This window comes from Macaca fascicularis, chromosome 7, assembly GCF_037993035.2.
Source record: "Macaca fascicularis isolate 582-1 chromosome 7, T2T-MFA8v1.1".
Taxonomy (NCBI): Eukaryota; Metazoa; Chordata; class Mammalia; order Primates; family Cercopithecidae; genus Macaca; species Macaca fascicularis.
In genome coordinates, this window is record NC_088381.1 from 8,468,611 (window position 1) to 8,494,506 (window position 25,896).

At 48.7% G+C, this 25,896-nt stretch overlaps 1 protein-coding gene across 11 annotated transcripts in view; it reads right to left on the reverse strand.

The window, feature by feature from the left end:
- The window catches only part of APBA2 (amyloid beta precursor protein binding family A member 2), a 240,109-nt gene that overhangs the window by 121,890 nt on the left and 92,323 nt on the right, over positions 1-25,896 (reverse strand). For 7 of the 11 annotated variants that reach the window (XM_065547670.1, XM_065547676.1, XM_065547669.1 and 4 more), the window contains one exon: positions 4,945-5,002. The exons of the other annotated variants lie outside the window; for them this stretch is intronic. The gene's annotated coding sequence lies outside the window, so the exon portion shown is untranslated. The remainder of the gene's footprint in view (positions 1-4,944; positions 5,003-25,896) is intronic. 11 annotated transcript variants of the gene reach the window in all.

Below are 25,896 nucleotides of genomic sequence, written 5' to 3' on the forward strand. Positions count from 1 at the left end.
CCACTCAGGAGGCCAAGGAGGAAGGGTTGATTGAGCCCTGGAGGTCAAGGTTGCAGTGAGCCGTGATCACACCACTGCACTCCAGCCTGGGAAATAGAGCAAGACCCTGTCTCTAAATAAATAAATCAATCCCACCCATTTCAATGAAGAGATAAACAGAACCGTCTGTACAAAGGTGCCAGGTAGTCAGCCAAGGTGGAGGATGAACCAGCAAGACAGGAGCAAGATGGCCCCATCAGAGGGACCCACAGCAGAGAACACTGGGGTCTGTGTGCCTACATCTAGGTGTTCAGTGCAACTTCTTTTCTCCTCAACTTTGCAAATATGCAGAAATATAGAAAGCAATGTAGCAAACCTCCATGAACACACCACTCAGACTTAACCATCGCTGTCAGTCCCACCCCCTCACAGTCCCCCTTCTCAGGATCACTATCATTCACTATGCATAACAAACCCTGATATCTTCTATTCTAATCCAGTTCATATTTTTAGAAAATGCTGGTTGTGACCCACTTGTGATGGTTAATTTTACGTGTCAACCTGACTGGGCCACAAGGTGCCCATGCGTCTGGTTAAACACTGTTTCTGGATAGTCTGTGAGGTGTTTCTGGAAGAGGTTAGCATTGAAATTGGCAGACTGAGGACAGCAGACGGCCCTCCTCAGTGTAGGTGGGCAGCGTCCACTCCAGTGAGGGCCTGCATACAACAAAACAGCAGAGGAGGGTTGAATTCACGCTCTGCCTGACTGCTTGACTGGGACATTGGTCTTCTCTGTCCTCCATGCTTCTGGTTCTCAGGCCTTTTGGCCTGGACTGGAATCTGCACCAATTCTCTGCTTCCCAGGCCTCTGCACTACAATACTGGCTTCCCTGGGTCTCTAGCTTATAGATGGCAGATTGTGGGACTTCACAGATGCCATCTCACACAAGCCAATACCTTATGATCTATCAACTGACCCCAATGAATTGATCAATCAACACATAAACTCTAAGAAAAATTGATCCTATGGGTTCTGTTTTCAAGAGAACTGACTAAAACAACACTGAATCCATTTCATGGCCTGCTAAGGTATCTATACCCAGGAGCGGAATTGCTGGGTCCTGGGGGATCCACATTTCAACCTTACTAGATAACATCTAATTGTTCTCCAAAGGGGTTTTACTAATTTGCCCTTGATAAACAGGACATGAAGGCCCCCTTGCTTCACACTCTGAGCAGCCTTCGATTATCAGACTTTCCAATTTACCAACATGTGAGTATGAAGTGGTATCTCATGATCTCCCTGGCAGTTCCCTGATTAGGAGCGAGGCAGAGTTCATTTGTCTACTTGACATTTGCATTTCTTCGTCTTCACAGTATTTGCTCCTTTTTCAATTCTATTGTCTTTTTAAAATTAATCTGAAAGAGTTCTTGATACAAACAGAATACCAATCTCTCACAGTACATTCATCATGAATATTTATTCCAGCCTGTAGTTCTCTTAAAGAAGTTGCTAATACTGATGTTTGCTTAATCCATCTTTTCTTTTATGATGTGTGTATGTTTCCCACCTCAAGAGCAGACAGAAAAAAATCTTCTATGTATTTTAACATTTTTCTCTTTACATTTTGGCCTTTAATTCTTTTTTTGTTTTGTTTTGTTTTGAGACGGAGTCTCATTCTGTCACCCAGGCTAGAGTGCAGTGGCACAATCTCGCTCACTGCAACCTCCGCCACCCAGGTTCAAGCAATTCTGCCTCAGCCTCACGAGTAGCTGGGATTAGAGGTGTCCTCCACCACACCTGGCTAATTTTTTGTATTTTTAGTACAGATGGGGTTTTGCCATGTTGGCCAGGCTCGTCTTGAACTCCCGACCTCAGGTGATCTGCCTGCCTTGGCCTCCCAAAGGGCTGGGATTACAGGTGTGAGCCACCATGCCCAGCATAGGCCTTTAATTCTATGGCTGTTTATTGGTACATATGCTGTGAGGTAGGGATTTCACTTCATCTTTTCTCTTTTCCTATGTGGCCAACCAGCTGTCCTGCATCACTTCCCACCTGGTCCATAACACAGCTCTGCCACCTCCTGGCTTGCTATACATGTGAGCACTTGCTCCTAGCCTCGCTACCCTGTCCCAGCCATTGCCCTGTCTCTTCCTGCACAAACGTCATACAGTCTTCATCATCCTGGCTCTCCAACAGGAACCTCACTGCTTGGGGGTCTCATGGCCTCCTCCCTTAGCGCTCTGGCTTTGTGTTTTCTCTTCATGTCTCGTAGCTTGGAATTTCCATGCCGTTCTTTGGATCTTATATTTTAAAAAACACTTTGGGCTAGGTTTTACACAGCATTTATATGCATCTGTACTGGGGCACATAATAGTACCACATCAGCCAGTCATTTTCAGGACGTGATGTCTTCTAACTTAATATATGTTCTGAGACTTGCTGTAATTTAAATACAGCTTATTAATTTTTTCTATGTTCCTTCAGGACAATTGCTGTTTTATATATTTCATTATTCACACATTTTATAGATCAAGGGCCTATAGGATGGTTATCATAGGATATAGTGAGGCCTAGAATTTAATTCTCAAAAAAAAAGAAGAAGAAAAGAGCCTCAAACTTTTCCTGTAAGTGGAAGCACATTCACAAATTATCCTATGAAAAGACATCAGGCACACCACGGGTATTAGTATTCTGAAGCTACAGAATGATTCCATTTGCAGTAGAAAAATAAATAAACCCAGGCCCTTTCTTCTCTTTACAGATCTCCTCACAGAGACTCATTCTGGCATAATTGGCATTTAAAAATATCCATCTCCTTGCCGCCTTTCTCTCTGAGAAGGAATATGCTTTTCTGCTGGGAAGCTGCAGAGACTTGTGATGAGTATATTCACTTACATGATAGGCCTATTACACTGCAGATGGGTGAGCGCAATCGGGAAGACAGCCCAGCACCTTCTCTATTGCAATTGATTTTGATCGTCTAATAGTATTTCAGGACACATAAAAATTCCAGTAGTTCTTTTCTAGACTCAGAAGAAAAAAATGCCTTATACCTTAGAGACATAACCCTATGACTCTCTCAGAATGTAATGACACCCCAGGTTCCATAAGGAAAACGTCAAGAAGCCAATTTCGCCGTGGACAGTCCGTAGAGGGTGGATGGGCTGAGGCAGCTGCTTAACCCTGGGCTCCAGAAGACTGGAATTTCATGGAATCGTGAGCTGCATCTCCGTAAGGAACAACATCCCCCTTCATAAGCTGTCCTTACTGCTGGTGACAATCAAAATCTCCAGCACTTTCAGAGCCGAGTGGATGATGCATCTAATGTCATTACAGCTGAAGTATGTTTACAACCCTAAGCGGAAAGTTAAACAGAGCAGAAAAGGCCTTGTGGAGAGCACAAAAGTACATTCACAAACTTTGAAAACTGACAACAGAGAAAAATTTCAGTAGACACTCCAGCTTATGTCCAAACCCATTAATAATCATGCAGCTCCTCTCCATTTCATCCTGTTTCATGGATGAGGGCTGATTGTCCTACATCTCTTAAATGCCTTGTGAATGTGCCCCCTCCACGGAGAGCCACCGTGGAATTCACCCAGGATATCTGTGACAAGAATGCTTCCCAACTGGATGCAGGGGAACTCCGGCCACACAAGCAGAACAGGGGTGTGAGCGGTTACCACGATGTGGGAAAGATGCAGGACAGAAAGTGAAATCAATAAAGCCGCCTTGCTTTACAAATAATGGCTCTCCGGGTGGCTTCAAATAGCCAGACCTGTGGCCTTGTGCTGCCCCGGACGAAAAACTGTGATTCTGAACCTGAGTCTTGACCCTCCAGAATCCCATCCTCACCCCTGCTGGTCTTCATCCGTCCCCTCACAACTGGCACAGAGCTTCCCCACGGGGACACACAAAGTGTTCCTTGCCTTGGTCGGGGGAGGGTGGTCCCGAGGCCACTGCTGCCTTGCATGTAACACTCTGAACTGCCTCCCTGTCCAAGCTTACCACATGCTCCTTCCCAAGAATACATAAGAACCCCCAGAATCCCTCAGAAGCTCAGGCCTGCTCTGGGCATCAAACATGAAAACTATCCCTGGCTCTGCTTCTTTAACTCCAGCAACAATGCTCTCTGCTCCTCGTTCTCCAAACACGCCCCACCCCGTACACTGGCTTCCCTACAACGCCGCCGCCTTGTGTGTCTCCAGCCACAGAAGACAGCCGATTCATCTGCGGTGCAGAACCTGTCCCTTGCAAGTCTCCGCTGTGTGGAACACTCGGTTGGCACCAGGGCTCTGTTCCTACCAGTCCTATGGGGCAAGGGCAAGCCAGATGCTGACCGTGGGGCAGTGTCATCAGGGCTGCAATACTGCTCCATGCACAGGGAGGGAGGATGGGCCACGCTCCATCCCTGGCAAGCTGAGGAGGCCTCTTTTTATCAAAGTTAGATTTCTTCTGCTCAGCTTCCTGGTATCTCACAATGGCTGGTCCCTTCTCGAAGTAGACCAGCCACTGCCCACACTGGAGAGTGAAAGGTTCGAGTGCTACCATTGTTGCCAATATACATGTGTCTACTTTGGCTGTAACTAGGAACCTAGGTAGGGGTTACACAAATCAATGACGGAGTCTGGTGAGGACCACAGTTTACAGAAACACCAGTATGATGAGGAGGGGATGCACGTGGAGTGCTTGTCATGCTGTTGTCATTGGGTGGTGGGCAGGTTGGTTCCAGGCAAGGTGAGTGCCAGCAGAGTCCCCCCTGTCCGTCCACTCCTTGGCTGTGACTCAAACCCCAGCTTCGAACTCCCCGAGCTCACACACACAGGATCCCAGAAAACAAAGAGCCACGGCAGTTGCCAGTTCTGCCTGCAGTGTAGCGTTTTCCCTCCAGTGAAACAGTCCGCTCCCCACACGGCAAACGCAAAACCTCACTCCATGCAACGCTGCCTTGTATTTCTTACCGAAAATGAGTGGTCTGGTAATGTCCCGAAAAATCTCCTGCCTGGTGATCAAATCTTTCTGGAAGAAAACAGAGAAAATCACTTTTGTTTCAGCAATGATACAGGTGCCCACATAGAGCTCCTTCAAGTATAAAAATGTAAATATGAGGCTTTGAATCACCTGTAAAAGTGAACAGATTATAATTCTAATGAGATAATCAGAAATTACCCTAAACAAATAATTAAAATGTTTCTTTAGCCATTCATCGCATAATTATTGCCTTAAGAACAATGTGTTGGGCAAATAAAGAGATGGCTTATGTACCATTCTGCAAGGAGAGACTCTCTGCATTTTAATGAGGCTCCTCAAAGCCCTCATGAATATGTATTTTCCCACAACAAAGCTTGACCCCACGGGTTTGCAAAGCTGATGCTTCACGACACTTTCAGACTGTGGAGGGTGTACATATGGGGGTGGGCGGGGAGTGGAGAGCGATGAAAGTGAAGAGAGGAAGGAGGACCACCTCTCCCTTCCAATGCCCAGGGTCTCAGCCCACCTTCTCCTGGGCGAGATCGTCTCATGAAAAGAACAAGGAAGAGACCACCAGGTCTCAGACTTCCCTGAACAGCGGAAGCTCTGCACAGGAAGGCTGAAGAGGAAGCTCCTGCCAGCAGGCTGGGGGGCATCAAGGCCAGGCCCTTGGGTTGGATCAGGAATTCAGAGCAAGGGCATTAGAAGGCTATGGGCAGGAAGCCAGGGGTGGAACAGGAGGAGGGGCGTTCATTCGTCTGCAACACCACATCTGAATTCTGCCTCTCCCTCCATGTTGGCTACAGACAGAGAAAGTTACAAAGGCTTTCTGTGTTCCTTTCAAAAAGGATAGCAATACAGCCTCCCCCCGGGGGTGTCAGCTGTTGGGCTGGGTCAGGCTGGGAGCCCTTCACGAATCGCTGCACTGCTGGACAGGGCACCTGCAATCTGGTCCTGGGGTCTGCGGTAGCAGGGAACAGCCCCTTTCACTGGGGAAGGAAACAGGACACAGGCGAGACAGTGGCTTGGACTTCATCACAAAGGTTTGGTCTGTACTCAGCGTCTTCACTTCTCTAAGACAGCGGCCAGTTGCTCTCACTACCCAGGCAGACTCTTCCAGCAGAGGGTTATAATTACGGAATTTCCTCCCCAAAATGGCCCAGTGCAGATACCTCCGGTCCCCACGTAAAGGAGATGACCCGATGTCTCTGAGGAGGCTAAAGATGTTTCCGTGTTGAACAAGGTACCCGTGAAGGGAGCCGCAGAGCTGTAACCTGCTTGCCTCTGCTCAGGGGAAACTGGCCGTTTGCACCATTGTTCCATTTCCTTCCCAGGGTATGCTGCTTCTGTGGCCTTTCAAGGCCTGTTCTTTGAAGCGACGTGGTGCTTCACAGAGCCTGGCCCTCTGCAAGGAGGCCTCTTTATCACACCCAAAGTGAGCACCACACAAAAAGCATGTCAATCACACACACGCTTTCCGCAGTGGAGTCAGCGTGGGCTGCTCGCTTCCTGTGTGAACGTCAGCAAATCCCTTCACACCATCTCCGTCAGTTTCATCGTGTGTAAAACTGGACAATAAGAACTACTTCAAAGGTGGCTGGGAAGGTGAACTGCAAAGAAACCTCTAGAATGTTGCCTGGAATCACATTAGCATCGAATGTGATTCTTCACTCCTAAGCTCGCCACCTGGGGTCCTCCAAAAATAAGTATTCTGAGTGAGGGCATGAACCAAAGGTTAGCCCAGCAGCAAGAACCCTCCATGGGAGTCCGGGATGCAGCCTCAGTTCCTCACTCTGTTACAGGTTAGCCCTGTGACCCCAAGCACATCAGTGAGAAAGTCAGGCCTGCCAGTCCCTGTCCTTTCCAGGCACCCTAAACCCCAGCTCTGGGCAGCTGTCACTTGACCAAGCCATGCAGTCCAGCTTTTCCCACTTGCTCCTGCCCAGAAGCACCTCAGGAAACCCGGAGACTGTCTCAGGACTGCGTCCCAGCCCTGGGGGGCCTGCCCACTGCCCACTGCCTCCTTCCCAGAGTCTGCGAGTCTCCGGAAAGGCCAGAGCTCATCCATCTGCATCCCCCGGCAGCCCCACGGGCTTCACACGGACTTCCAACAAAGGCACGGAATCGTCACACCGCCCAGGAGCAACAGCAGCACTGCACCTTATGTAAGGCCTTTCCAGAAGAGGGTGCAGGCCCATGTCTTCACTCCATTTAGAACGGGTTTTGAGTGTCTATTTATAGGCATCACACACTCAGCCTTCGCGGAGGGCGGAGGAATCAGGCCTCTGGGCCCCTGTCCACCATCCTCATTTGCATTCTTTTCATGTTTCTTTTCTCTCATTTCCCAGCAGCATTTTCGCTCAAAAGCCAGGTCACCTACCACTTGGACCCAGCACCACTTTCCATTTTCTGCAGAGAAAAATATTCATTTTCGTGTCCATGCAGGAGCGCCCTGTCCTTGCTCTCTCCAGGGCCCCCGGCTAGCATTCGCTACAACACGGCTGTGTGATTTGAGTGACCTATGTCTCCTGGACAGAGGGCTCCCCTGAAAGTCATGCCCAGCAAGGTCACGAGAGCTGGGAAGGTCCTGGGGGCAGCTGACTCTGAGTCACCAGTGGGCCAGGCACATTTGGGGGGCGGGCTCCATCCCAGCGGGCAGAAGGAACACAGAGGATCAGACGCTGCTTGGAAACCCTGGGCTTTTCCCATGGCCTGGCTATTCCTGCATCTGCCAAGCACATCACTCCATCCTCTTCCTGCCCCTCCAGGGGCATGAGGACCAGGCCACCTCCCCAGTCCCCCTCGGCTGTTTGTAATCAGACAGAAAGGCTGGGGCCTGCTCTTCTCTCACCATTTTTGGAAAAATTAAATCCTTCTCGAACTTCAGACTGTAAATTAAGTACACAGTCTCCCCATGATATCAAAACGCTCTGCTCTCCGAGTATAGCCATTCACAGGTCTTTATTTTTGTTTGGAGGCTTGGGAGCTGGTTTACTCTGCAGCCCTGCAGCCCAGAAGGACACACAAATACAAGACCAAAGAGGCTCAGGGGCTCCCTCCTCCTCCAGGGTCTCCCCGAGCCCGCAGCCCTGGAAGCCAGTCCAGAAGGAGAGATAGGCCTTGCCTAGAGCCCAGAATCCACAGCAGAACTCAGCCACAGAGAACACGTCCAGTACACAGCCTCGGCTGCCTGACTTCAAACACCAGGCACGAGGTTCGCCTCTCTCATGAATATTTTGCTGAGGCGGCTGGCATTTAGTTTCAGGACTAATTAATTTTCTCACAGGATACCATTTCAACTGCCATCATAGGCTCTGTATTATTCTACGTGCAAATTTCTGGCAGTAAATTGGACTTGTGATCTAACTGCGCCTTTGAAATGCCATGTTTCCAGGGACTCTGGAATGAGCAGAAATGCTAAATATTCCTTAGAGATGATGATTCATACATTTCCTAATTACCTTTGATTATTGTGTCACAGGAGTTGGTGAGGGGGTCTGAGATCCAGAAGCAATCCTCAGGGTCCCGAGGTGACCCAAATGGCTGGGGAGGGAGCCCGAGACAGGAAGCCGCTTAGGCTAAGAGAACCTCGACATATCCCCAGTAGGCCAGCTCATGTCAGCATCCTCTCCAAAGCAGGGGCACCGGCCCTGGAGCCAGAACGGCACATGGGTAGAAGAACCGGTGAAGGAACCCATCTCCCTAAGCATTTTCTTAGCAAAGCTAAGGCAACACTCACAACATCACACACTGGCAGACCTGGAAGTTGTCCCGGGAAGGCACAATCACAGTCCTTCCTCTAGCTGGCCCCCGAGCTGTGGCTGCATTTCCTAGAGTGAAATGGGCAACCCTGCACTTGGTAAGGGGCTGGCACTGAGCACACAGGTTTGGGAAACTCTGGTACACTGTGCCTGGGTTGTGGAGCAAGTAGAATCTAGTGAGCAGTAATAACCCGAAGGCAGTGACACACTTGTTGACAGGAGGCTCTGGCCACACTGGGCAGAGGCCCTGGGATGGGTTGGAAGGGGTCTGTGCAGAGCACCACAGTCGGAAGGATGGGGGGAAGCATCGGGGTGCATCAAAGACAGAGCGTCGCCCCCAGTGCCAGCTCGACCTGGCTCCTCCTGGTGCCAGCCTAATGGCTGCAGCTGGTAACGAAAGGCAGGTATACCTTAGACTGTCAGCGCCACCTCATGAGGGAAAGCTTGTAATGGGGGTTCACACTCACATGGCCTTCGCGGGCTGGTTGGGCTGCCAGTGAACTCGCCCGCACAGGGCGGCCTCACAGTGGGGTCGGGCAGCTGGCAGAGCTCGGCACCTGGCAGGTGAGCTCCAGCACAAGGAGGCCTCCTGTGGCCCGGTCCTGTAGCTCAGCCAAGCTGCCGCAAGAGGGATGCAGTGAGATGGCGGTGTCCCCACCGCTGTGACTGGAACCCCGGAACACCCAGGATAGGACTGGGGACACGGGGGATGGATGTGCCCCCAGACCAGGAGTGACGTTTTTACTGTGGGGCTTGAGGGGTTGTCTGTTGCTTCCTGATGGGACACAGAGAGATGGTGCTGACACAGGCAGAGCAGGGCCCTTCCAGGACAAGGAAAGCAAAGGGGCCCCAGGAACTGCTCCAAGAAATGGCCAAAGACCAGTGACAGTGGGGAGGGGAGGTGGGCTCAGACGGGCTCCAGGTCCTCAGAGCCAGTCGGGGAGGAGGACACCCAGGTTTTAGAGGGAAGGGTGGCAGGGACAGTGACAGTGAAGTTGGGGTGGATACCGAAGTGCTCTTTACAAGTAAAATGTTTAAATTCTGAATAACTGAGTCCCTAGGCTGGCTGCAATGTGAAGGACTCCAATGCCATAACTCTATTTATAAACATGAGCATGTATTATTTTTCTCCTGGGCAAGAAGCTGAGCCTTCAGAATAGAAAGCTCAAACCTCAAGACTCTCATTTGTGCAAATGTTTTGAGAACAAACTGGATTAAAAGTTAAGTCTTCAAGAGTCTAACTGCCAAGAACAATTGTTTAGTTTGGGAAGGTGGCTTGTAAACATGGCATTAAAATTATTTAGAAATAATGTACAAATCGCTATCATGAACATGGACGAAGAGCTCTGTTCTTGGAAACTTACCTTGAAGTCTAGCAGTGACGGGCCACATGTGATGAGGGACACTCAGCCCCCGGGTCCTCACTTCCTATTCCAGATTGGAATTCGGAGACGCTTCATGGGTGACTAGTTCACCCAGTGGGGACCAATTCTTTTAAGGAGACCACAGGGGCTCATGCAGCCACCCTAAAGGCAGAGTTGGGCGTGCAGATATAGAGTCGTTCAGCCTGTTTCAACACTCACAGATGTTACATAAAACCAGCTTGGCTTTTAGAGCTCAGAAATTTGCCCTCAGGACAGATGTTCAATATATCTGACTTTATCGCTTTTTCCACATTTGCTTTTATGTAAAGTCATCTGAGGCTCCCTTAAATAAACCCAGGAGCTCCTTGCAGTGGGGATGAGCTGACTTGTTCCCTTTTTTTTTTTTTTTTAGACGTAGTTTCTGTTGCCCAGGCTGGAGTGCAGCTCACTGCAACCTCTCCCACCCCAGATTCAAGCAATTCTCCCACCTCAGCCTCCCAAGTAGCTGGGATTACAGGCATGTGCCACCACGCCTGGTCAATCTTTGTAGTTTTAGTAGAGATGGGGCTTCACCATGTTGGCCAGGCTGGTCTCGAACTCCTGACCTCAGGTGATCCACCCACCTCGGTCTCCCAAAGTGCTAGGATTACAGACGTGAGCCACCGTGCCCAGCCAAGCTAACTTCCTCTGTGTGGCATTGACACTAAACGTGCCCTCCTCCCCCTGGGCTGTAATCTTCGGAAAGTCTGTCCTTGTGCTGCCCACAGCATGAGGTAGACAGAAACACGATCCCCTGCGCCCTTCTCAGCAGGGCTCTGACACGGTTCTCCAGTGATTCTCGATATTAAACCGACCTTGTTTTCTGCAACTCCTGCCCAGCTTTGGGAAATCAGGGAACAGTGCGACACTGACGTATTAAGAACTGGAACTTGGCCGGGCGCGGTGGCTCATGCCTATAATCCCAGCACTTTGGGAAGCCAAGGCGGGCAGATCACAAGGTCAGGAGATCAAGACCATCCTGGCTAACACGGTGAAACCCCGTCTCTACTAAAAATACAAAATATTAGCCGGGCATGGTGGCAGGTGCCTGTAGTCCCAGCTACTCGGGAGGCTGAGGCAGGAGAATGGCGTGAACCCGGGAGGCAGAGCTTGCAGTGAGCCGAGATCGCACCACTGCACTCCAGCCTGGGCAACAGAGCGAGACTCCGTCTCAAAAGGAAAAAAAAAAACAAAAAACTGGAACTTGGTGCCAAGACAGCCCATGTCCCAGGATGGACCTTGGTGCCCACAGCAGGCCAGGACGAAGGGGAGGGGAAGGTGTGCAGGCAGCTTAGCCACGTCCGCGTCTAACCCCAGGGAGTGTGGGGACGAGCGGGGGGTGTACACAGCCCACCGAGGCCGCCTCCGCTGGCTTGCCTCCTCGTCATTGTTCTCTCCTAAGCAAATGAGGCTTCTATTTTTGCTGTGAGGAGCCTGATGCCTTCCAATTCGCAGGCATCCTCTGGAGCGGAGCTGGGATTTCATTTTCCATTCAGACAGCACAGGGATGGAAGCAGGGCCACCCAGGAGACTGGGAGTCAGAGTGAAGCAGCAGCTGCCAATCGTCTCAGACACATCTGAGCTCCAGCTCTGGCCATGGGGACGATGCCTGTGCATGCAGCCCCATGTGACCACACAGGGCCCAGCACACTAAGTCGCATCAGTCTGTCGTGTGCTTACTATGACAGGCACTAACTGCTTCACAGATACGAACCTGCTCATCCTCCCAGGCCCACCATGGGGAGCCATCATCCCATTTGGCAGATGAGGACACTGAGGCACACACAGATGAAGCCTAAGGCCACACAGAAGTGCTGGAGCTGAGATTTAACCCTGGCAATATGGCCCCAGAATCCACACTCTTAGCTTCTACATTATGTTAGAAGGAAGAAAAGAAAAAAGATATTTATGGTACATAAACTCAACAACGGATCAGATTGATCAATAAAAAAATAGAAAAAAGGTGCAAAAGGTATGGCCAGTCATTCACAGAATACCAAATATATGAAAATAGATATAGGGAAAGATGTCAGCCTCACTGGCACGCAGGGAAATGCAAATTAATACCTCATGTAGACAGCACTTTCACGCATCAGACAAAAATGTAAAATATCTGACAACACCAAGTACTGTCAAGAAAACGGAGAAAAGGAAACTCATATGCTGTCAGTGAGACCACTCATGAGGACACCCACCCACTTTGGAATAAAATTTAGCAGTTTCTAGTACATTTGAAGATTTTGTTGATACCAGATTTGAAGATTTGAAGATACTGTACTCTCTCCCATAGCAATTCCAATCCTTGCTAAATATTCTGACAAATCCAGCTCACATTCACAGAGAGACACATACCTGAGTACTTAAGACAGCCTTGTTTGTAGCAGCAAGTAATAGGAAACCAACTAAGCGTCCATCAATGGAGAACGATAAATAGTCTTATGTTTGTACAATGCAATACCACACAGCAGTGAAAATGCATGAAATACAGCCACCTGTTTTCACATGGATGAATCTCACAAACATAATGTTAAGCAAAAAAGGCACATTGGATGGGTGCAGTGGCTCACACCTGCAATCCTAGCATTTTGGGAGGCAGAGGCAGACGGATCACTTGAGGTCAGGAGTTTGAGACCACCCTGGCCAATATGGCAAAACCTCATCTCTACTAAAAATACAAAAATTAGCTGGGCGCAGTGGCAGGCACCTGTAATTCCAGCTACTCAGGAGGCTGAGGCAGGAGAATCACTTGAACCCAGGAGGTAGAAGTTGCCGTGAGCCAAGATCACGCCACTGCACTCCAGCCTGGGCAACAGAGCAAGACTCCATCTCAAAAAAAAAAAAAAAAAAAAAAAGGCACACTACAGAAAAAAATACAAGGTGGTATCATTTACATAACGCTTACAGACAAAATGCAGAACTAACAGGGATAGGCATACTTATACAGGTACTAAGCCATAAACAAGCACCAAACTTCAACAGTAGTTACCTCTGTGTGAAAGACAAGATGCAACCGGGGAGGGGCTCCAACTGCAATGGTGTTATGATGCTTTAAAATATATCCACAGGCCGGGAGCAGTGGCTCACGCCTGTAATCCCAACACTTTGGGAGGCTGAGGTGGGCAGATCACTTGAGGTCAGGAATTCGAGACCAGCCTGGCCAACACGGTGAAACCCTGTCTCTATTAAAAATACCCAAATTAGCCAGGTGTGGTGGTGTGTGCCTGTACATTCCAGCTACTCGGGAGGCTGAGGCAGGAGAATCGCTTGAACTTGGGAGGCAGAGGCTGTGGGGAGCTGAGATCACATCACTGCAGCCTGGGCGACAGAGTGGTGAGACTCCATCTCAAAAAAATATATACACACACACACACACACACACATATATGTGTATATATATGTATATACATATGTGTGTGTATACATATGTATATGTGTGTGTATATATGTATGTATGTATGTGTGTGTATATATGTGTGTATATATATGTGTGTGTATATATGTATATATGTGTGTATATATATGTGTGTGTGTGTGTGTGTGTCTCCACAAATTCTTTGACATTCCCTTCAAAGAGTGGAACCTAATTCCTCTCTCTTTGAGTGTGGCCTAAATTTAGTGACTTGCTTCTAGTGAACAGACATAAGCAGAAATGACAGTGTATGACTAATGAGACCAGGTCATAAAAGGCACTGCGGCTTCCTCTCTACTCTCTATTTACTCTCTCTTGAATCACTCAGGCTGGGAGAAGCCGCCTGCCATGTTGTGAGGACACTCAAGCAGCTCTGTGGAAAGGTCTATATGGCAAAGAACTGAGCCCTCTTGCCAGCCAACGGCCAGGTGAAGTCGATCTTGGAAGCAGATCCTCCTGCCCCAGTCAAGGCTTCGGGTGCCCCAGCCCACATCTTTCCCCTCCACTAGAACCACCCAGCTCAGCTGCTTCCAGAGTCCTGGCCCACAGACTCTGTGTGAGATAATAAATGTTTATTGTTTTATACCACTAAGGTTTGGCATAATATGTCACACAGAAATAGGTAACCAATATGGTAATATTCTCTACCTTTAGCAGCTTGGGGATACCTAGCTGTTCATCACATTATTCTTGTTACATTGTTGTGTGCTGCTACCTACTGAATGTTTGTGCCTGCCCTTCTCCAAATTCACATGTTAAAACCTCATGCCCAAAGTGATGCTATTAGGCAGTGGGCCTTTGGGAGGTGATTAATGGGATTTATGCCTTTGTAAAAGAGACCCCAGAGAACTCTCCTGAGCCTCTCACCAAGTGAGGATGTAGTGAGAAGACGGCCTTCTAACAACCAGGAAGCCTTCACCAGAAAGCAAATCTGTTGGCACCTTGATCTTGGACTTCCCACATCCAGAACTGTGAGAAATAAATGTCTGCTGTTTGTAAACCACCTAGTTTACGGTATTTTGTTACAGTAACCTAAAGAGACTAAAATATATGCCAATTGTTTTGTAATAAAAATTTAACCCCAAAGACTAACATAAAAATAAGAAGGGGACTGGGAGCAGAAGCCCACGCCTGTAATCTGAACACTTTGGGAGGCTGAGGCAGGTGGACCACCTGAGGTCAGGAGTTCGAGACCAGCCTGGCCAACATGGTGAAACCCTGTCTCTACTAAAAATACAAAAATTAGCCAGGCGTGGTGGCAAACGCATGTAATCCCAGCTACTAGAGAGGCTGAGACACAAGAACCCAGGAGGCAGAGGTGGCAGTGAGCCAAAATCATGCCACTGCACTTCAGCCTAGACAACAGAGGGAAACTCTCAAAAAAATTTTTTTTAATAATTAAAATTTAAAACAGAAAGGAAAGCAGAGTGGCCAACGGTAGTGACCTGCTAAGTACAGGCTGAGGAGTGGGGCTCCTTCTCACGGAACAGGCTGAGCGTTCCTTCGAAACAGGCATCCCCACAACACTCAGGAGGGCTGGGTGACAGGAAGTGACCAGCCAGCGCCGGCACAGGAAACGCTGTCCGTCACATTAACCGAGCGAGTCCTACACCTGAATGGGCTCAGCAATCGAGTTAATGTTTGCAGATGTTGGGCAGTGACAAGCAAGGATGCACAGCGGGCACATACTTCGTCCTTCTGGGCGATCAGGGGATGGCTTCTCTCCTCCAGGAGGTAGGAAACTTTGAGAAGCCTCCTCTATGGGCTGGAGAGCCGCCGGGAATTGTAACTGCGCAGGGGAAGAGGAGGCAGAAGGATTCACTGCATAGGATATTAATTTTAATTAAGGAGACGTTTTTAGGCTACACAAGCGTGTGCTTGTTCCTGAGAGGCAGGGCGGGCACCACATCTCCCAGGAGGGTCTTGCTGGAATGGGGGTGTCTGGCAAGCCCAGGGCAGCCACCTGCTCCGCTGCTCCTCCCAGGTCCTGAAGCCATCAGGAAGGACTGTTCAGAAGCCAGGGCCTGGCCACCAACATGTCTGTCCGTCTCTGTCTATCTCTCTCCTTCATTCAGGTTCCAGAAAGCAGAGGTGCATTTCATTTCTTAGAACGAACCAGCTGAGCCTTTCAGACAGAGTCAACCCAATCCAGTTAAAGCAGCCAGAACCCGTTAAAACCAGCAGACCACATCTGTGCCAGTCTCGAGGATCCACTGTGGAACCACTGAAGACCACTTATTTTAAACCCTTTCTAAGAGCAGAAATCCAAAATCTCAGCGTGTGCTATTTCCCTCAATTTACTCAATCCAAGAAAAACAAAGTCCAAACTCCATTTTAATTGAAACAACCCCTTTTCTGGTCATGATCACCGTAACACCTAATACACACATCGCACGCGTGCTTTCCTTTTTGAAAAACACTCAGCCGAGGTGACAGAAGCACTTAGGCCTCCCTTTCAGTGCTCTCTCACCTCGGCTTGTTAGGAAAATGACCATGAGAATCTAGACCCGATGCTGTTTGTTCTCATTATTCACTGCCCTCTGGCTGGTAGACAAAAAGGGCAAAGTGTGAAGGGGCGTCTAGGGCACTAGAGCCTGATCTGAAAGCATCGTGTGCCCTGGCCCGGCACGTGCTCGGCCCATGCCCCTGCAGTGCAACCACAGTCACAGCAGCCGGGCTCAGCCTCAGGGCCTCCCAGACCCCCGTCTCCTCCTCTTCTCCCAGCCAGTCAGAGCCTGGCTCAGACAGACACAAGCCTGAAGGGTGTGACACCACCAAACCTTCCTGCCACAGCCACCCCAAGCTCAGCCTCAGGATCCAATGTGTGCAGACTGGACAGAGGCCAGTTCAACCACTGAGGCATAGGGAGCACCGATCCAAGCCGCTCTGCATCCCAGGCAGCTCCCCCAACCTCCAGAGATGGCAGTGGAGGGAGAGAGAGACAGAGAGAGAGACACAGCAGCTCCTCCAACCCCCAGAGATGGCAGTGGAGGGAGAGAGAGAGACAGAGAGACCCTGCCTCTATCCTAATGAACGATAACCACAGCGCACCCCTCCACTGGTCTGAGTTGCAAACAGGACCAGGAAGGATCCTGGCACTTGGGAGGAAACCACAGCAGAGAGACTGAGTCAGGGGGCAGGAGGCCGATGCTGGCTCAGGACTGCGTGGCTCTGTGACACTGAGCCTCGGTTCTCCCAGCTGTGAAATGGGGATAATCACAGTCCCCTATAAGCCTATGTCATGGGGTTGCTATGGGGCCTAAATGAGGTGCTGGCAGGTATTCAGTGGGAAACACACACAAGCTCTTGTTCTAAAGCCCTCAGAGCCCTGCCCCCGCAGCTCCCGCTGCCCTCACTCCCCCAGCACTGCCCAGCACTCAAGAGTCCTGAATAATAACGCCTCGAGAGCTTGCTTTCAACCCCACTGCGAGCCCCTCCAGGGCAGGACCCTACAGCCAGACTAGCATCCCGGATCCCAGAATCCCCCACCTTGCCACCTGTGCACCCCAGAGCAGCCTAACTGATCAACTGAGGGCCTCACACCACAGTGTTAGCGTCTGCACGGCCTCTGGATACCTTCAGAGAGGACACTCGCTAGCCCAGAGAAAGCCAGGTTCCTAGGGCAGGGCAGGGCAGGGGTCTTCCAGCACCACTTACACCTCAGCAGGACCCAAGCCCAGGGGTGGGGACCACAGAGTGGCCTGAGTGCTTTAATGGGATCACAAATCCCATTAAACTACTAAAACGCTTCCCGCAGATCCCACGGCCCGACCTTCCCCAGAGGGGGGTTTCGTGGGAGAAGGCAATGTTCTGTGTTGCTACTAAGGGGCGTCCTCCACCCAGTGGGGGAAAGAGCCCAGCTGCCCACAGAGCCGACCCCAGGCCAGGTCTCTCCAACCCACTCTGACAATAACTTGGCGGATCCTCCCACACTGCGAGGTGGGTGGGTGGGGTCCATGAGCCGACAGCGCCCCTGCAGGCCACCTTGTTCACCACACTACACGCCTTGGGAGCTTCAGCATGCCACACCAGCCTCAAAGAGAGAAGTCAAATTTGAATTTGGGGTTTTTCAGTATGCTGGAAGAGACTCTAGAAAATAATGTATTGGCAAACGCCGAAAAGAAACACAAAATTATCACACGTGGACCCAAAACTGAGTATCAGAACAGGACCCCGGTGTCCTCCTTGTCAAAACCAAAACCAATTACTCTCCTGCCACACACATGCCACAAATACATGTCTTCTCATCTGGAAAATGAAGGCAAGGAAATGAATTTCATTTTCAAAATCAGGCTCTACTTAGGCAAGGACCACCTTGCATGATGCCTCCCCAACATGGCAGCTCAGTGAAGCACCAGGGAGACGGCGGCTGGGCTAGAGGTGTTCATGGAAACGTTTACACCTTCCCAACCTCAGAATTCATGCACGTGACCCAAGCCCACTGAACAAGGAAGACAGTGACGCCTCTCCAGCATCTGCACCAGGGGATCCCCAGCCAACTTGGTCAGTGGGGACATGGGTGGGCAATAGGCAGTGACTTCCTGTTTCACCAAGTTACCTTCCACCCTGACACACTTGTGACCTCCATAGGTGCCAGGACCTCAACCCAAATGCAAGGCTACCTTTGGTTTTAATGACGCATTTATTTCATTTCTACACAGACATCACAACCACCTGGGGTCGTCGTGGAAGCTGGCCCATTACTGCGGTCTCTAATTCGGCTTCTATAGAGCAGGCTGGACACCAGCACCAGCCCTGTAGGCAGCCACGCCAGGCCCCCCAAGCTTGGGAAAGACACTTGCACTGAAGACATCATCAATGTGTCCTTGAATTGATCATGCTGGTCCAATGTCTCTTTCTAGTCTTGCTTTGTCATGACAAATTGCTGTTTTATTTTCTTCAGGTCCATCCTTATCAATTTATTTTCCAATGACTAGACTTTAAATAGAACATGAGGACTTTGAGGATCAAATATAAATCCTCCATTGCCAAAGCAGAAATATATACCATCAGAGTATCTTCCCTGAACCAACCTTAGGATGAAGCTGATATAATACAAAGGAGGAATGAGGAAAGAAACTGGACCCATGATAAAAAGGTCAAGCTGCTGGATCAAGCCCTGCCTGCGACCAGGTATTCTGGACTTTCCAATTACATCAGAAAAAGTTTGTGTCACCATAGGATGGGTACTTCGTTACATCAAATGTCTTAATGGATAAGGAAACAGCCCAGTGAGATAACCTGACCTTATTAGCACAGAGGGCAGCAAAATTAAAGCCTAGTGACACTGCACTAAGTCCTGCCTTGTGTCACTATGTCGGGCTGAGTTCAATGTGGCCTAAAACAAACACAAAATCATTAACTCTTTATAAGTGTGTGGGGGGAAGGGTCCACTTTTCCTTATTTTTTTTACTAATGTCAACTTTTATTTTACATTCAGAGGGTCCATGTGCAGGTTTGTTACCTGGGTATATTGTGTGATGCTAAGGTTTGGGGTGTGATTAATCCCGTCATCCAAGTACCAAGCACCAATAGTTAGTTTTCAACCCTTGCCCCGCAGTCACCCTCTGTCCTCTAGTAGTCCTTGGTGTCTACTGTTGCTATCTTTATGAGTACTCAACATTTGACTCCCACTTATAAGTGAGAACATGTGGTATCTGGTTTTCTGTTCCTGTGTTAATTTGCTTAGGATAATGGCCTTCAGCTGCATCCATGTTGCTGTAAAGGACATGACTTTGTTCTTTTTTATGGCTGTATAGTATTCCATGGTATATATGTACCACAATTTCTTTATCTAGTCCACTGCTGATGGGCACCGAGACTGATTATGTGTCTCGCCCTTGTGAATACCACAGTGATGAAGATACGAGTGCATGTGTCTTTTTGGTAGAATGATTTATTTTCTTTGGGAAACATACCCAGGAATGGGATTGCTGGGTCAAGTGTAGTTCTGTTTTAAGTCCTTTGAGAAATCTCCAAACTGCTTTCCACAGTGGCTGAATAATTTACATTCCTACCAACAGTGTATAAGAGTCCCCTTTTCTGGCCGGGTGCGGTGGCTCATGCCTGTAATCCCAGCACTTTGGGAGGCCGAGGCGGGCTGATCATGAGGTCAGGAGATTGAGACCATCCTGGCTAACACGCTGAAACCCCGTCTCTACTAAAAGTACAAACAATTAGCCAGGCATGGTGGGTGCCTGTAGTCCCAGCTACTCGGGAGGCTGAGGCAGGAGAATGGCGTGAACCCAGGAGGCGGAGCTTGCAGTCAGCCGAGATTCCGCCACTGCACTCCAGCCTGGGCGACAGAGCGAGACTCTGTCTCAAAAAAAAAAAACAAAAACAAAAAAGAGCTCCCTTTTCCCAGGAGCCTTGCCAGCAACTGTTATTTTTTAATTTTTGAATAATAGCCATTCTGACTGGTATGAGATGGTATCTCATTGTGGTAGTGATTTGCATTCTTCTGATGATTAGTGATGTTGAGCATTTTTTCATATGCTTGTTGGCTTCTTATATATCTTCTTTTGAGAAGTGTCTGTTCATGTCCTTTGCCCATTTTTTAACGAGGTTATTTGGTTTTTGTTTGTTCAACTGTTTAAGCTCCTTGTAGAGTTGTGGTATTAGACTTTGTTGGATGCATAATTTGTGAATATTTTCTCCCATTCTGCAGGTTGTTTACTCTGTTGATAGTTTCTTTTGCTGTGCAGAAGCTCTTTAGCTAATTAGGTTCTACTTGTTGATTTTTGTTTTTATTGCAATTGCTTTTGAGGACTTAGTCATAAATTCTTTCCCAAGGCTAATATCCAGAATGGTGTTTCCCTAGGTTTTCTTCTAGGATTCTCACAGTTTGAATCTTTAATCCAACTGAGTTGATTTTTTACACGGTAAAAGGTAGGGATCCAGTTTCATTCTTCTGCATAAGGCTAGTCAGCTATCCCAGCATCATTTACTGATTAGGGAGTCCTCTCTCCATTGCTTATTTTTGTCAGCTTTGTCAAGGGCAGATGGTTGTGGGTGTGTGGCTTTATTCTGGGTTCTTGGTTCCATTGCTCTGTGTGTCTGCTTTTGTATCAGTTCCACGCTGTTTTGGTTACTGTAGCCTTGTAGTATAGTTTGAAGTTGGGTAATTGGTGCCTCTGGCTTTGTTCTTTTTGCTTAGGATTGCTTTGGCTATCTGGCTCTGTTTTGGTTCCATATGAATTTTAGAATAGTTTTTTCTAGCTCTGTGAAAAATGGCCTTGGTAGTTTGATAGGAACAGCACTGAATTTGTCAATCGCTTTGGGCAGTATGGTCATTTTAACAATATTGATTCTTTCAATCCATTTGTTTGTGTCACGTCTGATTAATTTCACCTCCTTGGTTTGCTGCAGTCCTAAGTATTTTTGTGTGTGGCGATTGTAAATGGGATTGTGTTCCTAATTTGGCTCTCAGCTTGAACATTATCAGTGTATAGAAATGCTACTGACTTTTCTACATTGATGTTGTATCCTGAAACTTGACTGAAGTTGTTTATCAGTTACATGAGCCTTTTGGCAAAGTCTTTAGGGTTTTCCAGGTATAGAATCACAACATCAGTGAAGACAGATAGTTTGGCTTCTTTTCCTATTTGGATACCTTTTATTTCTTCGCTACCTGATTGCTCTGGCTCGGGAAGGTTCACTTTTCAAATCTTACATGACCAAACTCTAGCAGAAATCAGATTAAATTTAATCAGATCTTTTCTGGTTCCCCCAAAACAAGCAGGACAAACCTACATGGTCAGTGCTGAATCTACCAAGTGTTTAGCTAAAAGGCACTATTTACATTGAACATTTCTGCACTTCCCTCTCTCTGAAAGACAGCTTTGATCCTGGTTCACATAAAGAAATTTTCTTTTAATTAGCCACATAAATAAGCCCTGCTCTGCCAATCAGCCAAGTATGGTTGTGTTAGCTTGCTTTTTTTTCATAACTGATGCAAAGACCCAAAGAAGGATCAGAAGAATCATCTCAACTCCACCGTCTGTCTCATTTTGAACCTGAGCATGAGGACCCAGAGGTAAGTGACCTGCTCAAAGTCTCAGCCTAGGCCAAGCCTATGAGGTCAGAGAGCCCTGGGTCCATCTCACCCCCGACCTGGCTGCCCTGCCAAGAGACTGCACGCTCCGCCCAGAAGGTCATCTGCTCACACACAGCCGGGGCACTCTGCAAGGCCAGAAAGGGTCAGGTGAGGACCTACGCTGGACATAGCACCCTGCCGACACAAATGGGGAGGACCAGACAGGAAGAAACTCTGGACTCCACCTCAAGAGAAGGACTCCAAACAGCTTCACCACCCTGCCCCCCCAGGGAAGCCTCACTGTCCCAAACTGACAGGGTCTTGGAGCCTCTGCCCCTGACAGGCGGGCAGCAGAGCCCTTTGCTGGATGAATCAAATGACGTGAGGAGGACCACACACACTGGCTCAACACACAACAGAAGCCCAAAGCAAATTCCAGCAGATACCGTCTGTTCTCACATGACAGGAGTGGACCAGGACCCAGGAGGACCACGTGATGCTGAGGAATACGGCTTGAGGGACAGAAGAGAATGGCAAGGAGAGGGCTTGGTGATAGGGTCCAAGAGAAAGAGCCACAGATAGATGAGGAAGGGGACAAAGAGGGGAGGCGAGCCAGAGGCCCAACCTGCAATCGGGGTAGGCCAGGCAGGAGGTGTGGATGGAGATGGCTGCAGGGCACCTGCAGTGCTCCAGGCACAGTGCTCAGGGATCAGCTTGCCTCCAGCACTTCTGGGAAGATAAGCAGGTCACAGCTATTGCTGCAACCCTGGAGACCTGCTGTAGCCACAGAGAGCAGAAGGGGTCAGACCCATAGGATTTTAAGATCTTCTTGTCCCCTGACCTGCCGGGCATAGAGCCCTCTGGACTAATCAAATGCTTTCAGGGCCATTAAGCAGCTCAAGCTGCTTAAAATACTTAATGTATTTGGAAAAATACAATCTAACTCCTGGTGTGAGCAGAATCCTTTGAACTGCCTGCTGCATTTCAAGTAGTGGAACTCTGTGCCCACCCTCCTGCAGTACTGGAGAAGAACGTGACACAATGATTCCATGCCCTGGGAGGCACCTGCCGGATTACTGTGAAGGGACAGGAACTTCATGCCAAGACAACAAACAAAAATCCTCATGGGTGATTCTACTGCAGCTCAGAAGCCATCACAATAGCTCTATGATTTAAAGAAAGGTGGGGGAGAAAGACTCCCCCTTTTACAAAATTCACCATCCAAGCTCCTGGAAGTACACTGCAAATGGACCGCACACCCCAGCCGCTGGGCTCTGGGGAACTTCTTGCTCTTCCTTCTGTCCCACCATTAAAGTCATCCAGCCCCAGTCCTGGGTGTGCCACCAGCCTGGGGTGAGCCTCACCTCCTTTGCTCTGGTGGCTCAAAGCTCTACGGAACTCCAGAGCTCAGACCAAAGGTGACCAAGGGCATCTTCTCATAGTCACCCGTGACAATGAAGGCAAACGCCGCTGTGTGGAGGAGCCAGGCTGCAGGGCCAGGCTCACAGATCATGCAGCTTATGGCTTCTGCACTGCAACATGGTGACAGCAAACTGGGAAGTGACACAAATGAGCTGCTGGGTGTCCAGACCTTCCTTTGGCAAACGCCCAAGAGGGACAGGGCCCTCATCTTGGAGTGAGAGGGAAGCTGGAAACAGAGAGAGGGAGAATGGAAACTAACCCATCCGAGCCACAGTACACCAGTCCTTTGCCGAAGACCTCACCACACCCCTTTGAAACAGATTGTTTCGTTTTCCCTGTGTTTTGCTTTGGACAACAGATGCATCCTATCTACACACACAGCCCCTGAGTGGCCGAGCTGGGATGAACTACAGCCCAAGCTGTTCACTACCTTTCAACTGAGAATGGGCACAGATAGGTACATGGGTCCAACTGCTCCACAACCGCCTGTCTGGGAGACACACGGCAGCCAGTCAGTAGGGTTCTCACTCCTGTGCACCGCTCAGCATTTCTGTACTAGGCAATGAGGCACCTTCTGTAAAGGCTGTGTGCCCGTCACATACGGGAGCAGGAAGGTAGGCCCAGGCGTGTACAAATCGGGAGGGTGGCTCACTTTCCGCAAACCCGGAATGCTTCAGGAGGTTTACGTGCTGGACAGAGGTCACCCAGAGGCACTGGGAGCAGCACCAGGCACCCCAGCAGATGAGCATGCCTCATGTGCTCATCTTGCTGGCAGCATGGCACGGGGCTGAATCACAGCCAATGGAATCAGGAAATTCCCATCTCAGCCAACCCCAGTAATGAGAAACCGCCTTCTAAAATGCTCTCAGAGGCCGGGAACAAGGCCGGGGGATGACTATTCATTCATTTAGGAAAATCTTGGGGTTTGGGTTCTGCTAAGGGCTGAAAGTGCTCCTTCCAAATTCAGAAGTTGAAGCCTAATCCTTAATGTGATGCTATTATGATGTGGGGCCTTTGGGAAGAAATTAGGTCATGAGGGTGGAGCCCTCATGAATGGGATGAGAAGAAAAGTCACGAGAAAGATGCTCTCTCTCTCCCTGATGTGAGAGCACAGGAAGAAGGTGGCCAGCAGAAACCAAGCAGAGGGCCCTCACCAGGAATCACCAGCCCCTTGATGTTAGACTTTCCCAGCCTTCAGAACTGTCAGGAATGAATATCTGTTCTTTAAACCAATCTACGGTATTTGTGTTATAGCAGCCCGAATTAAGACAGGCTCACATACTCACGAGAAACAAGAAAAATGGTAGTGTTGAAGGAAGCCAACCAGTGAGGTAAGGTTTATTTCCTCATTGTGAATAGACTTTAAATATTAAGGAAATTTAATTAGTCACTGAAAATCTGGCCACTAGTAATGCACTGGAACCAGAGGGTTTTACAGGTGAGTTTTAACAACACCATTGAGGAACATATCACCTCAGTCTTCTATTAATTGCTCTCCAAAAGAGAAAAGGATGAGATGCTGAATGTCATGGGTCTAATACAATCTCCATACTAAAACCAATGAAAGGCAGAATAAGAAAGGTAAATCACAGGCCAAACTCATTTATAAACACAGGTGAAAAAACATCCTAAATAAAACATTAGCCAAGTGAACCCAGCAATTTCTAAGAGACATATCACGATGACATATGGGTTTATCCCAGGAATGTCAACTCGGTGTAATATTAGAAAAGCTATTGTCGCAATCACATAATTCATCACATTAACAGATCATCTCAATTGATGCCCAAAAACCATTTCATAAAGTTCAACATGCATTCATAATTAAAGGTGGAAAAACTCCTAGCAAATCAGCACCAGAAAGCGACTTCCTTAACAAAGTGAGGATCTACCACAAGCCCACAGAAAACCCCACACTTCACGGTGGACCATTAGAGATGGCCCTGAGGGGCCGGGCGCGGTGGCTCAAGCCTGTAATCCCAGCACTTTGGGAGGCCGAGATGGGCGGATCACGAGGTCAGGAGATCGAGACCATCCTGGCTAACACGGTGAAACCCCGTCTCTACTAAGAAATACAAAAAATAGCCGGGCGAGGTGGCAGCGCCTGTAGTCCCAGCTACTCGGGAGGCTGAGGCCGGAGAATGGCATGAACCCGGGAGGCGGAGCTTGCAGTGAGCTGAGATCCGGCCACTGCACTCCAGCCTGGGCTACAGAGCGAGACTCCGTCTCAAAAAAAAAAAAAAAAAAAAAAGAGATGGCCCTGAGGAATAAGACAAGAATTTGCAGTATCACTGCTTCTGCTTAACACTGTTCTGTCACTCCTAACCACAGAAATAAGAAAACAAGAAGAAATTAAAGGATGACGATTGCAATGGATGAATGACAGCCAACTATCATTATATGCAGGAGACATGCTGTCCACAGAGAAAAGCCCCAAGTTGCTCTTCAGACTGTTCAGCAAGGTTGCTGGATATCAGGTCAAAACACAAACTCAACAAAGGTCATTTCCAGAGAGCTGCCACTGGGACAGTAGCCAAAATTTCATACCTGGGAATCAATTTAATGTAAAAATGGAAGACCTCTATAGAAAAATATCTATTACTTTATTGAAAGACATAAAAGAGGACCTATTAATCTAAGACCTCCACATGCCATGAGCATGTTTGGATTTGGGGTATTGTCTTCCGGGTAAATTCAGGAAGGGGGCATGGCTGAGTCAGGGTCTATGCAGGTGCACTGAGTCCCAAGGCATCCTGTTTCCTCCAGGGGTGGAGCAATCCGAACTACTGCTCCACAGCCTCGCCAATAGAGGGCGTCATCAAACTTGTTTTGTTTTGTTTTTGTTTTTGTTTTTTCCTCTGCCAATCTGGCCCATGAGAAATGGTATCTTGTTATAATCTATATTTTGAAGG